This window comes from Sorex fumeus, unplaced genomic scaffold, assembly GCF_029834395.1.
Source record: "Sorex fumeus unplaced genomic scaffold, SorFum_2.1 ptg000024l, whole genome shotgun sequence".
Classification (NCBI taxonomy): Eukaryota; Metazoa; Chordata; class Mammalia; order Eulipotyphla; family Soricidae; genus Sorex; species Sorex fumeus.
The window spans coordinates 30,667,706-30,683,244 of record NW_026606081.1 but is presented as its reverse complement, the minus strand read 5'-3'; positions in this window follow the sequence as shown (position 1 = coordinate 30,683,244).

Below are 15,539 nucleotides of genomic sequence, written 5' to 3'. Positions count from 1 at the left end.
ATTTTTTCACTGCGAATCTGGAATTCCTCCGAATCTCCAACTCCAAGAGTGCTTTCATTACAACACTGGTGAATATCCAAGTAACCCAATGCTGGTTTTCAGCGGCATGTTCACATTAGCAAACGTGCTGTTCAACTGGTTCTGCACTCAACCCTGGTCAGCTCTTCAGGTCAGCTCTTCATTTTCCTGTCCACACAACACAACCTTCAGAAATCAATGGCATTTCCATGACAGAATGATACATTCATTCACTGCAAATGTGGAATTCATCTGAATCTCCATTCCATGCAGGCTTTCGTTACACTACTGGTGATTGTCCAAGTAACGCAATACTGGTTTTCAGCGGCCGGTTCACACTCGCAGGCGTGTTGTCCAACTGGCTATGCACTTAACCGTGGTCAGCTCTTCAAGTTCCTATCAACATAACCCAGACGTCACAAATCATTGGAATCTCCACTAAAGAATGTTCCATTTTTTCACTCCGAATCATCTGAATCTCCAACTCCAAGAGTGCTTTCGTTACAACACTGGTGAATATACAAGTAACCCAATGCTGGTTTTCAGCGGCATGTTCACACTCGCAAACGTGCTGTTCAACTGGTTCTGCACTCAACCCTGGTCAGCTCTTCATTTTCCTGTCCGCAAAACACAACCTTCAGAAATAATTGGCATTTCCATGACAGAATGATCCATTCATACACTGCAAATGTGGAATTCATCTGAATCTCCATTCCATGCCGGCTTTCGTTACACTACTGATGAATGTCCAAGTAACGCAATGCTGGTTTTCAGCGGCCGGTTCACACTCGCAGGCGTGTTGTCCAACTGGCTATGCACTTAACCGTGGTCAGCTCTTCAAGTTCCTATCAACACAACCCAGACGTCACAAATCATTGGAATCTCCACTAAAGAATGTTCTATTTTTTCACTGCGAATCTGGAATTCCTCCGAATCTCCAACTCCAAGAGTGCTTTCATTACAACACTGGTGAATATACAAGTAACCCAAAGCTGGTTTTCAGCGGCATGTTCACACTCGCAAACATGCTGTTCAACCGGTTCTGCACTCAACCCTGGTCAGCTCTTCATTTGCCTGTCCACACAATCCAGATTTCAGAAATCATTGGAATCTCCACTACGGACCTTTCCATTCATTCACTGCGAATCTGGAATTCAACTGAATCTCCAACTCCAGGCGGGTTTTCGTTACACCACTGGTGAACATACAAGTAACCAATTGCTGGTTTTTCAGCGTCCTGTTCAGTTTCGCAGGCATGCTTTTCAACTGCTTATTCGCTCAACACTGATCAGCTCTTCAATTTCCTATCCAAATAACGCAGACATCAGAAATCATTGGAATCTCCACTACAGAATGTTCCATTCGTTCACTACAAATCTGGAATTCATCTGAATCTCCACTGCAGGCAGGCTTTCGAGACACCAAAGGTGAAAATCGAGGTAAAACTAAGCTGTATTTCAGCGTTCTATTCAATCTCGGAGCGTGCTGTTCTACTGGCTATCGACTCAACCCTGGCCAGCTCTTCATTTTCCTGTCCGTACAATACATCCCTCAGAAATCATTGGCATCTCCATGACAGAATGATCCATTCATTCACTGCAAATGTGGAATTCATCTGAATCTCCATTGCATGCAGGCTTTCGTTACACTACTGGTGAATGTCCAAGTAACGTAATGCTGGTTTTCAGTGGCCGGTTCACACACGCAGGCGTGTTGTCCAACTGGCTAGGCACTTAACAGTAGTCAGCTCTTCAAGTTCCTATCAACAAAACCCAGACGTCACAAATCATTGGAATCTCCAATAAAGAATGTTCTATTTTTTCACTGCGAATCTGGAATACCTCCGAATCTCCAACTCCAAGAGTGCTTTCATTACAACACTGGTGAATATCCAAGTAACCCAATGCTGGTTTTCAGCGGCATGTTCACATTAGCAAACGTGCTGTTCAACTGGTTCTGCACTCAACCCTGGTCAGCTCTTCAGGTCAGCTCTTCATTTTCCTGTCCACACAACACAACCTTCAGAAATCAATGGCATTTCCATGACAGAATGATCCATTCATTCACTGCAAATGTGGAATTCATCTGAATCTCCATTCCATGCAGGCTTTCGTTACACTACTGGTGAATGTCCAAGTAACGCAATGCTGGTTTTCAGCGGCCGGTTCACACTCGCAGGCGTGTTGTCCAACTGGCTTTGCACTTAACCGTGGTCAGCTCTTCAAGTTCCTATCAACATAACCCAGACGTCACAAATCATTGGAATCTCCACTAAAGAATGTTCCATTTTTTCACTCCGAATCATCTGAATCTCCAACTCCAAGAGTGCTTTCGTTACAAAACTAGTGAATATCCAAGTAACCCAATGCTGGTTTTCAGCGGCATGTTCACACTAGCAAACGTGCTGTTCAACTGGTTCTGCACTCAACCCTGGTCAGCTCTTCATTTTCCTGTCCACACAACACAACCTTCAGAAATCATTGGCATTTCCATGACAGAATGATCCATTCATTCACTTCAAATGTGGAATTCATCTGAATCTCCATTGCATGCAGGCTTTCGTTACACTACTGGTGAATGTCCAAGTAACGTAATGCTGGTTTTCAGTGGCCGGTTCACACACGCAGACGTGTTGTCCAACTGGCTAGGCACTTAACCGTAGTCAACTCTACAAGTTCCTATCAACAAAACCCAGACGTCACAAATCATTGGAATATCTAATAAAGAATGTTCTATTTTTTCACTGCGAATCTGGAATTCCTCCGAATCTCCAACTCCAACAGTGCTTTCATTACAACACTGGTGAATATCCAAATAACCCAATGCTGGTTTTCAGCGGCATGTTCACATTAGCAAACGTGCTGTTCAACTGGTTCTGCACTCAACCCTGGTCAGCTCTTCAGGTCAGCTCTTCATTTTCCTGTCCACACAACACAACCTTCAGAAATCAATGGCATTTCCATGACAGAATGATCCATTCATTCACTGCAAATGTGGAATTCATCTGAATCTCCATTGCATGCAGGCTTTCGTTACACTACTGGTGAATGTCCAAGTAACGCAATGCTGGTTTTCAGCGGCCGGTTAACACTCGCAGGCGTGTTGTCCAACTGGCTATATACTTAAACGTGGTCAGCTCTTCAAGTTCCTATCAACAAAACCCAGACGTCACAAATCATTGGAATATCCAATAAAGAATGTTCTATTTTTTCACTGCGAATCTGGAATTCCTCCGAATCTCCAACTCCAAGAGTGCTTTCATTACAACACTGGTGAATATCCAAGTAACCCAATGCTGGTTTTCAGCGGCATGTTCACATTAGCAGACGTGCTGTTCAACTGGTTCTGCACTCAACCCTGGTCAGCTCTTCAGGTCAGCTCTTCATTTTCCTGTCCACACAACACAACCTTCAATAATCAATTGCATTTCCATGACAGAATGATACATTCATTCACTGCAAATGTGGAATTCATCTGAATCTCCATTCCATGCAGGCTTTCGTTACACTACCGGTGAAGGTCCAAGTAACGCAATGCTGGTTTTCAGCGGCCGGTTCATACTCGCAGGCGTGTTGTCCAACTGGCTATGCACTTAACCGTGGTCAGCTCTTCAACTTCCTATCAACATAACCCAGACGTCACAAATCATTGGAATCTCCACTAAAGAATGTTCCATTTTTTCACTCCGAATCATCTGAATCTCCAACTCCAAGAGTGCTTTCGTTACAAAACTGGTGAATATCCAAGTAACCCAATGCTGGTTTTCAGCGGCATGTTCACACTAGCAAACGTGCTGTTCAACTGATTCTGCACTCAACCCTGGTCAGCTCTTCATTTTCCTGTCCACACAACACAAACTTCAGAAATCATTGGCATTTCCATGACAGAATGATCCATTCATTCACTGCAAATGTGGAATTCATCTGAATCTCCATTCCATGCAGGCTTTCGTTACACTACTGGTGAATGTCCAAGTAACGCAATGCTGGTTTTCAGCGGCCGGTTCACACTCGCAGGCGTGTTGTCCAACTGGCTATGCACTTAACCGTGGTCAGCTCTTCAAGTTCCTATCAACATAACCCAGACGTCACAAATCATTGGAATCTCCACTAAAGAATGTTCTATTTTTTCACTGCGAATCTGGAATTCCTCCGAATCTCCAACTCCAAGAGTGCTTTCATTACAACACTGGTGAATATACAAGTAACTCAAAGCTGGTTTTCAGCGGCATGTTCACACTCGCAAACGTGCTGTTCAACCGGTTCTGCACTCAACCCTGGTCAGCTCTTCATTTGCCTGTCCACACAACCCAGATTTCAGAAATCATTGGAATCTCCACTACGGACCTTTCCATTCATTCACTGCGAATCTGGAATTCAACTGAATCTCCAACTCCAGGCGGGTTTTCGTTACACCACTGGTGAACATACAAGTAACCAATTGCTGGTTTTTCAGCGTCCTGTTCAGTTTCGCAGGCATGATTTTCAACTGCTTATGCGCTCAACACTGATCAGCTCTTCAATTTCCTGTCCAAATAACGCAGACATCAGAAATCATTGGAATCTCCACTACAGAATGTTCCATTCGTTCACTACAAATCTTGAATTCATCTGAATCTCCACTGCAGGCAGGCTTTCGAGACACCAAAGGTGAAAATCGAGGTAAAACAAAGCTGTATTTCAGCGTTCTATTCAATCTCAGAGCGTGCTGTTCTACTGGCTATCGACTCAACCCTGGCCAGCTCTTCATTTTTCTGTCCGTACAATACATCCCTCAGAAATCATTGGCATCTCCATGATAGAATGATCCATTCATTCACTGCAAATGTGGAATTCATCTGAATCTCCATTGCATGCAGGCTTTCGTTACACTACTGGTGAATGTCCAAGTAACGTAATCATGGTTTTCAGTGGCCGGTTCACACACGCAGGCGTGTTGTCCAACTGGCTAGGCACTTAACCGTAGTCAGCTCTTCAAGTTCCTATCAACAAAACCCAGACGTCACAAATCATTGGAATATCTAATAAAGAATGTTCTATTTTTTCACTGCGAATCTGGAATTCCTCCGAATCTCCAACTCCAAGAGTGCTTTCATTACAACACTGGTGAATATCCAAGTAACCCAATGCTGGTTTTCAGCGGCATGTTCACATTAGCAAACGTGCTGTTCAACTGGTTCTGCACTCAACCCTGGTCAGCTCTTTAGGTCAGCTCTTCATTTTCCTTTCCACACAACACAACCTTCAGAAATCAATGGCATTTCCATGACAGAGTGATACATTCATTCACTGCAAATGTGGAATTCATCTGAATCTCCATTCCATGCAGGCTTTCGTTACACTACTGGTGAATGTCCAAGTAACGCAATGCTGGTTTTCAGCGGCCGGTTCACACTCGCAGGCGTGTTGTCCAACTGGCTATGCACTTAACCGTGGTCAGCTCTTCAAGTTCCTATCAACATAACCCAGACGTCACAACTCATTGGAATCTCCACTAAAGAATGTTCCATTTTTTCACTCTGAATCATCTGAATCTCCAACTCCAAGAGTGCTTTCGTTACAAAACTGGTGAATATACAAGTAACCCAATGATGGTTTTCAGCGGCATGTTCACACTCGCAAACGTGCTGTTCAACTGGTTCTGCACTCAACCCTGGTCAGCTCTTCATTTTCCTGTCCTCAAAACACAACCTTCAGAAATCATTGGCATTTCCATGACAGAATGATCCATTCAGACACTGCAAATGTGGAATTCATCTGAATCTCCATTCCATGCAGGCTTTCGTTACACTACTGGTGAATGTCCAAGTAACGCAATGCTGGTTTTCAGCGGCCGCTTCACACTCGCAGGCGTGTTGTCCAACTGGCTATGCACTTAACCGTGGTCAGCTCTTCAAGTTCCTATCAACAAAACCCAGACGTCACAAATCATTGGAATATCCAATAAAGAATGTTCTATTTTTTCACTGCGAATCTGGAATTCCTCCGAATCTCCAACTCCAAGAGTGCTTTCATTACAACACTGGTGAATATCCAAGTAACCCAATGCTGGTTTTCAGCGGCATGTTCACATTAGCAAACGTGCTGTTCAACTGGTTCTGCACTCAACCCTGGTCAGCTCTTCATTTGCCTGTCCACACAACCCAGATTTCAGAAATCATTGGAATCTCCACTACGGACCTTTCCATTCATTCACTGCGAATCTGGAATTCAACTGAATCTCCAACTCCAGGCGGGTTTTCGTTACACCACTGGTGAACATACAAGTAACCAATTGCTGGTTTTTCAGTGTCCTGTTCAGTTTCGCAGGCATGCTTTTCAACTGCTTATGCGCTCAACACTGATCAGCTCTTCAATTTCCTGTCCAAATAACGCAGACATCAGAAATCATTGGAATCTCCACTACAGAATGTTCCATTCGTTCACTACAAATCTGGAATTCATCTGAATCTCCACTGCAGGCAGGCTTTCGAGACACCAAAGGTGAAAATCGAGGTAAAACAAAGCTGTATTTCAGCGTTCTATTCAATCTCGGAGCGTGCTGTTCTACTGGCTATCGACTCAACCCTGGCCAGCTCTTCATTTTCCTGTCCGTACAATACATCCCTCAGAAATCATTGGCATCTCCATGACAGAATGATCCATTCATTCACTGCAAATGTGGAATTCATCTGAATCTCCATTGCATGCAGGCTTTCGTTACACTACTGGTGAATGTCCAAGTAACGTAATGCTGGTTTTCAGCGGCCGGTTCACACAAGCAGGCGTGTTGTCCAACTGGCTAGGCACTTAACCGTAGTCAGCTCTTCAAGTTCCTAGCAACAAATCCCAGACGTCACAAATCATTGGAATCTCCAATAAAGAATGTTCTATTTTTTCACTGCGAATCTGGAATTCCTCCGAATCTCCAACTCCAAGAGTGCTTTCATTACAACACTGGTGAATATCCAAGTAAACAAATGCTGGTTTTCAGCGGCATGTTCACATTAGCAAACGTGCTGTTCAACTGGTTCTGCACTCAACCCTGGTCAGCTCTTCAGGTCAGCTCTTCATTTTCCTGTCCACACAACACAACCTTCAAAAATCAATGGCATTTCCATGACAGAATGATACATTCATTCACTGCAAATGTGGAATTCATCTGAATCTCCATTCCATGCAGGCTTTCGTTACACTACTGGTGAATGTCCAACTAACGCAATGCTGGTTTTCAGCGGCCGGTTCACACTCGCAGGCGTGTTGTCCAACTGGCTATGCACTTAACCGTGGTCAGCTCTTCAAGTTCCTATCAACATAACCCAGACGTCACAAATCATTGGAATCTCCACTAAAGAATGTTCCATTTTTTCACTCCGAATCAACTGAATCTCCAACTCCAATAGTGCTTTCGTTACAACACTGGTGAATATACAAGTAACACAATGCTGGTTTTCAGCGGCATGTTCACACTAGCAAACGTGCTGTTCAACTGGTTCTGCACTCAACCCTGGTCAGCTCTTCATTTTCCTGTCCACACAACACAAACTTCAGAAATCATTGGCATTTCCATGACAGAATGATCCATTCATACACTGCAAATGTGGAATTCATCTGAATCTCCATTCCATGCAGGCTTTCGTTACACTACTTCTGAATGTCCAAGTAACGCAATGCTGGTTTTCAGCGGCCGGTTCACACTCGCAGGCGTGTTGTCCAACTGGCTATGCACTTAACCGTGGTCAGCTCTTCAAGTTCCTATCAACACAACCCAGACATCACAAATCATTGGAATCTCCACTAAAGAATGTTCCATTTTTTCACTGCGAATCTGGAATTCCTCCGAATCTCCAACTCCAAGAGTGCTTTCATTACAACACTGGTGAATATCCAAGTAACCCAAAGCTGGTTTTCAGCGGCATGTTCACACTCGCAAACGTGCTGTTCAACCGGTTCTGCACTCAACCCTGGTCAGCTCTTCATTTGCCTGTCCACACAACCCAGATTTCAGAAATCATTGGAATCTCCACTACAGACCTTTCCATTCATTCACTGCGAATCTGGAATTCAACTGAATCTCCAACTCCAGGCGGGTTTTCGTTACACCACTGGTGAACATACAAGTAACCAATTGCTGGTTTTTCAGTGTCCTGTTCAGTTTCGCAGGCATGCTTTTCAACTGCTTATGCGCTCAACACTGATCAGCTCTTCAATTTCCTGTCCAAATAACGCAGACATCAGAAATCATTGGAATCTCCACTACAGAATGTTCCATTCGTTCACTACAAATCTGGAATTCATCTGAATCTCCACTGCAGGCAGGCTTTCGAGACACCTAAGGTGAAAATCGAGGTAAAACAAAGCTGTATTTCAGCGTTCTATTCAATCTCGGAGCGTGCTGTTCTACTGGCTATCGACTCAACCCTGGCCAGCTCTTCATTTTCCTGTCCGTACAATACATCCCTCAGAAATCATTGGCATCTCCATGACAGAATGATCCATTCATTCACTGCAAATGTGGAATTCATCTGAATCTCCATTGCATGCAGGCTTTCGTTACACTACTGGTGAATGTCCAAGTAACGTAATGCTGGTTTTCAGCGGCCGGTTCACACACGCAGGCGTGTTGTCCAACTGGCTAGGCACTTAACCGTAGTCAGCTCTTCAAGTTCCTATCAACAAATCCCAGACGTCACAAATCATTGGAATCTCCAATAAAGAATGTTCTATTTTTTCACTGCGAATCTGGAATTCCTCCCAATCTCCAACTCCAAGAGTGCTTTCATTACAACACTGGTGAATATCCAAGTAAACAAATGCTGGTTTTCAGCGGCATGTTCACATTAGCAAACGTGCTGTTCAACTGGTTCTGCACTCAACCCTGGTCAGCTCTTCAGGTCAGCTCTTCATTTTCCTGTCCACACAACACAACCTTCAAAAATCAATGGCATTTCCATGACAGAATGATACATTCATTCACTGCAAATGTGGAATTCATCTGAATCTCCATTCCATGCAGGCTTTCGTTACACTACTGGTGAATGTCCAACTAACGCAATGCTGGTTTTCAGCGGCCGGTTCACACTCGCAGGCGTGTTGTCCAACTGGCTATGCACTTAACCGTGGTCAGCTCTTCAAGTTCCTATCAACATAACCCAGACGTCACAAATCATTGGAATCTCCACTAAAGAATGTTCCATTTTTTCACTCCGAATCATCTGAATCTCCAACTCCAATAGTGCTTTCGTTACAACACTGGTGAATATACAAGTAACCCAATGCTGGTTTTCAGCGCCATGTTCACACTCGCAAACGTGCTGTTTAACTTGTTCTGCACTCAACCCTGGTCAGCTCTTCATTTTCCTGTCCGCAAAACACAACCTTCAGAAATCATTGGCATTTCCATGACAGAATGATCCATTCATACACTGCAAATGTGGAATTCATCTGAATCTCCATTCCATGCAGGCTTTCGTTACACTACTGGTGAATGTCCAAGTAACGCAATGCTGGTTTTCAGCGGCCGGTTCACACTCGCAGGCGTGTTGTCCAACTGGCTATGCACTTAACCGTGGTCAGCTCTTCAAGTTCCTATCAACACAACCCAGACCTCACAAATCATTGGAATCTCCACTAAAGAATGTTCCATTTTTTCACTGCGAATCTGGAATTCCAAGAGTGCTTTCATTACAACACTGGTGAATATCCAAGTAACCCAAAGCTGGTTTTCATCGGTATGTTCACACTCGCAAACGTGCTGTTCAACCGGTTCTGCACTCAAACCTGGTCAGCTCTTCATTTGCCTGTCCACACAACCCAGATTTCCGAAATCATTGGAATCTCCACTACAGACATTTCCATTCATTCACTGCGAATCTGGAATTCAACTGAATCTCCAACTCCAGGCGGGTTTTCGTTACACCACTGGTGAACATACAAGTAACCAATTGCTGGTTTTTCAGCGTCCTGTTCAGTTTTTCAGGCATACTTTTCAACTGCTTATGCGCTCAACACTGATCAGCTCTTCAATTTCCTGTCCAAATAACGCAGACATCAGAAATCATTGGAATCTCCACTACAGAATGTTCCATTCGTTCACTACAAATCTGGAATTCATCTGAATCTCCACTGCAGGCAGGCTTTCGAGACACCAAAGGTGAAAATCGAGGTAAAACAAAGCTGTATTTCAGCGTTCTATTCAATCTCGGAGCGTGCTGTTCTACTGGCTATCGACTCAACCCTGGCCAGCTCTTCATTATCCTGTCCGTACAATACATCCCTCATAAATCATTGGCATCTCCATGACAGAATGATCCATTCATTCACTGCAAATGTGGAATTCATCTGAATCTCCATTCCATGCAGGCTTTCGTTACACTACTGGTGAATGTCCAAGTAACGCAATGCTGGTTTTCTGCGGCCGGTTCACACTCGCAGGCGTGTTGTCCAACTGGCTATGCACTTAACCGTGGTCAGCTCTTCAAGTTCCTATCAACACAACCCAGACGTCACAAATCATTGGAATCTCCACTAAAGAATGTTCCATTATTTCACTGCGAATCTGGAATTCCTCCGAATCTCCAACTCCAAGAGTGCTTTCATTACAACACTGGTGAATATACAAGTAACCCAAAGCTGGTTTTCAGTGTCATGTTCACACTCGCAAACGTGCTGTTCAACCGGTTCTGCACTCAACCCTGGTCAGCTCTTCATTTGCCTGTCCACACAACCCAGACTTCAGAAATCTTTGAAATCTCCACTACGGACCTTTCCATTCATTCACTGCGAATCTGGAATTCCTCCGAATCTCCAACTCCAAGAGTGCTTTCATTACAACACTGGTGAATATCCAAATAAACCAATGCTGGTTTTCAGCGGCATGTTCACATTAGCAAACGTGCTGTTCAACTGGTTCTGCACTCAGCCCTGGTCAGCTCTTCAGGTCAGCTCTTCATTTTCCTGTCCACACAACACAACCTTCAAAAATCAATGGCATTTCCATGACAGAATGATACATTCATTCACTGCAAATGTGGAATTCATCTGAATCTCCATTCCATGCAGGCTTTCGTTACACTACTGGTGAATGTCCAACTAACGCAATGCTGGTTTTCAGCGGCCGGTTCACACTCGCAGGCGTGTTGTCCAACTGGTGATGCACTTAACCGTGGTCAGCTCTTCAATTTCCTATCAACATAACCCAGACGTCACAAATCATTGGAATCTCCACTAAAGAATGTTCCATTTTCTCACTCCGAATCATCTGAATCTCCAACTCCAAGAGTGCTTTCGTTACAACACTGGTGAATATAAAAGTAACCCAATGCTGGTTTTCAGCGGCATGTTCACACTCGCAATCGTGCTGTTTAACTGGTTCTGCACTCAACCCTGGTCAGCTCTTCATTTTCCTGTCCGCAAAACACAACCTTCAGAAATCATTGGCATTTCCATGACAGAATGATCCATTCATACACTGCAAATGTGGAATTCATCTGAATCTCCATTCCATGCAGGCTTTCGTTACACTACTGGTGAATGTCCAAGTAACGCAATGCTGGTTTTCAGCGGCCGGTTCACACTCGCAGGCGTGTTGTCCAACTGGCTATGCACTTAACCGTGGTCAGCTCTTCAAGTTCCTATCAACACAACCCAGACGTCACAAATCATTGGAATCTCCACTAAAGAATGTTCCATTTTTTCACTGCGAATCTGGAATTCCTCCGAATCTCCAACTCCAAGAGTGCTTTCATTACAACACTGGTGAATATCCAAGTAACCTAATGCTGGTTTTCAGCGGCATGTTCACACTAGCAAACCTGCTGTTCAACCGGTTCTGCACTCAACCCTGGTCAGCTCTTCATTTGCCTGTCCACACAACCCAGATTTCAGAAATCATTGGAATCTCCACTACAGACCTTTCCATTCATTCACTGCGAATCTGGAATTCAACTGAATCTCCAACTCCAGGCGGGTTTTCGTTACACCACTGGTGAACATACAAGTAACCAATTGCTGGTTTTTCAGTGTCCTGTTCAGTTTCGCAGGCATGCTTTTCAACTGCTTATGCGCTCAACACTGATCAGCTCTTCAATTTCCTGTCCAAATAACGCAGACATCAGAAATCATTGGAATCTCCACTACAGAATGTTCCATTCGTTCACTACAAATCTGGAATTCATCTGAATCTCCACTGCAGGCAGGCTTTCGAGACACCAAAGGTGAAAATCGAGGTAAAACAAAGCTGTATTTCAGCGTTCTATTCAATCTCGGAGCGTGCTGTTCTACTGGCTATCGACTCAACCCTGGCCAGCTCTTCATTTTCCTGTCCGTACAATACATCCCTCAGAAATCATTGGCATCTCCATGACAGAATGATCCATTCATTCACTGCAAATGTGGAATTCATCTGAATCTCCATTGCATGCAGGCTTTCGTTACACTACTGGTGAATGTCCAAGTAACGTAATGCTGGTTTTCAGCGGCCGGTTCACACACGCAGGCGTGTTGTCCAACTGGCTAGGCACTTAACCGTAGTCAGCTCTTCAAGTTCCTATCAACAAATCCCAGACGTCACAAATCATTGGAATCTCCAATAAAGAATGTTCTATTTTTTCACTGCGAATCTGGAATTCCTCCCAATCTCCAACTCCAAGAGTGCTTTCATTACAACACTGGTGAATATCCAAGTAAACAAATGCTGGTTTTCAGCGGCATGTTCACATTAGCACACGTGCTGTTCAACTGGTTCTGCACTCAACCCTGGTCAGCTCTTCAGGTCAGCTCTTCATTTTCCTGTCCACACAACACAACCTTCAAAAATCAATGGCATTTCCATGACAGAATGATACATTCATTCACTGCAAATGTGGAATTCATCTGAATCTCCATTCCATGCAGGCTTTCGTTACACTACTGGTGAATGTCCAACTAACGCAATGCTGGTTTTCAGCGGCCGGTTCACACTCGCAGGCGTGTTGTCCAACTGGCTATGCACTTAACCGTGGTCAGCTCTTCAAGTTCCTATCAACATAACCCAGACGTCACAAATCATTGGAATCTCCACTAAAGAATGTTCCATTTTTTCACTCCGAATCATCTGAATCTCCAACTCCAATAGTGCTTTCGTTACAACACTGGTGAATATACAAGTAACCCAATGCTGGTTTTCAGCGCCATGTTCACACTCGCAAACGTGCTGTTTAACTTGTTCTGCACTCAACCCTGGTCAGCTCTTCATTTTCCTGTCCGCAAAACACAACCTTCAGAAATCATTGGCATTTCCATGACAGAATGATCCATTCATACACTGCAAATGTGGAATTCATCTGAATCTCCATTCCATGCAGGCTTTCGTTACACTACTGGTGAATGTCCAAGTAACGCAATGCTGGTTTTCAGCGGCCGGTTCACACTCGCAGGCGTGTTGTCCAACTGGCTATGCACTTAACCGTGGTCAGCTCTTCAAGTTCCTATCAACACAACCCAGACCTCACAAATCATTGGAATCTCCACTAAAGAATGTTCCATTTTTTCACTGCGAATCTGGAATTCCAAGAGTGCTTTCATTACAACACTGGTGAATATCCAAGTAACCCAAAGCTGGTTTTCATCGGTATGTTCACACTCGCAAACGTGCTGTTCAACCGGTTCTGCACTCAAACCTGGTCAGCTCTTCATTTGCCTGTCCACACAACCCAGATTTCCGAAATCATTGGAATCTCCACTACAGACCTTTCCATTCATTCACTGCGAATCTGGAATTCAACTGAATCTCCAACTCCAGGCGGGTTTTCGTTACACCACTGGTGAACATACAAGTAACCAATTGCTGGTTTTTCAGCGTCCTGTTCAGTTTTTCAGGCATACTTTTCAACTGCTTATGCGCTCAACACTGATCAGCTCTTCAATTTCCTGTCCAAATAACGCAGACATCAGAAATCATTGGAATCTCCACTACAGAATGTTCCATTCGTTCACTACAAATCTGGAATTCATCTGAATCTCCACTGCAGGCAGGCTTTCGAGACACCAAAGGTGAAAATCGAGGTAAAACAAAGCTGTATTTCAGCGTTCTATTCAATCTCGGAGCGTGCTGTTCTACTGGCTATCGACTCAACCCTGGCCAGCTCTTCATTTTCCTGTCCGTACAATACATCCCTCATAAATCATTGGCATCTCCATGACAGAATGATCCATTCATTCACTGCAAATGTGGAATTCATCTGAATCTCCATTCCATGCAGGCTTTCGTTACACTACTGGTGAATGTCCAAGTAACGCAATGCTGGTTTTCTGCGGCCGGTTCACACTCGCAGGCGTGTTGTCCAACTGGCTATGCACTTAACCGTGGTCAGCTCTTCAAGTTCCTATCAACACAACCCAGACGTCACAAATCATTGGAATCTCCACTAAAGAATGTTCCATTTTTTCACTGCGAATCTGGAATTCCTCCGAATCTCCAACTCCAAGAGTGCTTTCATTACAACACTGGTGAATATACAAGTAACCCAAAGCTGGTTTTCAGTGTCATGTTGACACTCGCAAACGTGCTGTTCAACCGGTTCTGCACTCAACCCTGGTCAGCTCTTCATTTGCCTGTCCACACAACCCAGACTTCAGAAATCTTTGAAATCTCCACTACGGAACTTTCCATTCATTCACTGCGAATCTGGAATTCCTCCGAATCTCCAACTCCAAGAGTGCTTTCATTACAACACTGGTGAATATCCAAGTAAACCAATGCTGGTTTTCAGCGGCATGTTCACATTAGCAAACGTGCTGTTCAACTGGTTCTGCACTCAGCCCTGGTCAGCTCTTCAGGTCAGCTCTTCATTTTTCTGTCCACACAACACAACCTTCAAAAATCAATGGCATTTCCATGACAGAATGATACATTCATTCACTGCAAATGTGGAATTCATCTGAATCTCCATTCCATGCAGGCTTTCGTTACACTACTGGTGAATGTCCAACTAACGCAATGCTGGTTTTCAGCGGCCGGTTCACACTCGCAGGCGTGTTGTCCAACTGGTGATGCACTTAACCGTGGTCAGCTCTTCAAGTTCCTATCAACATAACCCAGACGTCACAAATCATTGGAATCTCCACTAAAGAATGTTCCATTTTCTCACTCCGAATCATCTGAATCTCCAACTCCAAGAGTGCTTTCGTTACAACACTGGTGAATATAAAAGTAACCCAATGCTGGTTTTCAGCGGCATGTTCACACTCGCAATCGTGCTGTTTAACTGGTTCTGCACTCAACCCTGGTCAGCTCTTCATTTTCCTGTCCGCAAAACACAACCTTCAGAAATCATTGGCATTTCCATGACAGAATGATCCATTCATACACTGCAAATGTGGAATTCATCTGAATCTCCATTCCATGCAGGCTTTCGTTACACTACTGGTGAATGTCCAAGTAACGCAATGCTGGTTTTCAGCGGCCGGTTCACACTCGCAGGCGTGTTGTCCAACTGGCTATGCACTTAACCGTGGTCAGCTCTTCAAGTTCCTATCAACACAACCCAGACGTCACAAATCATT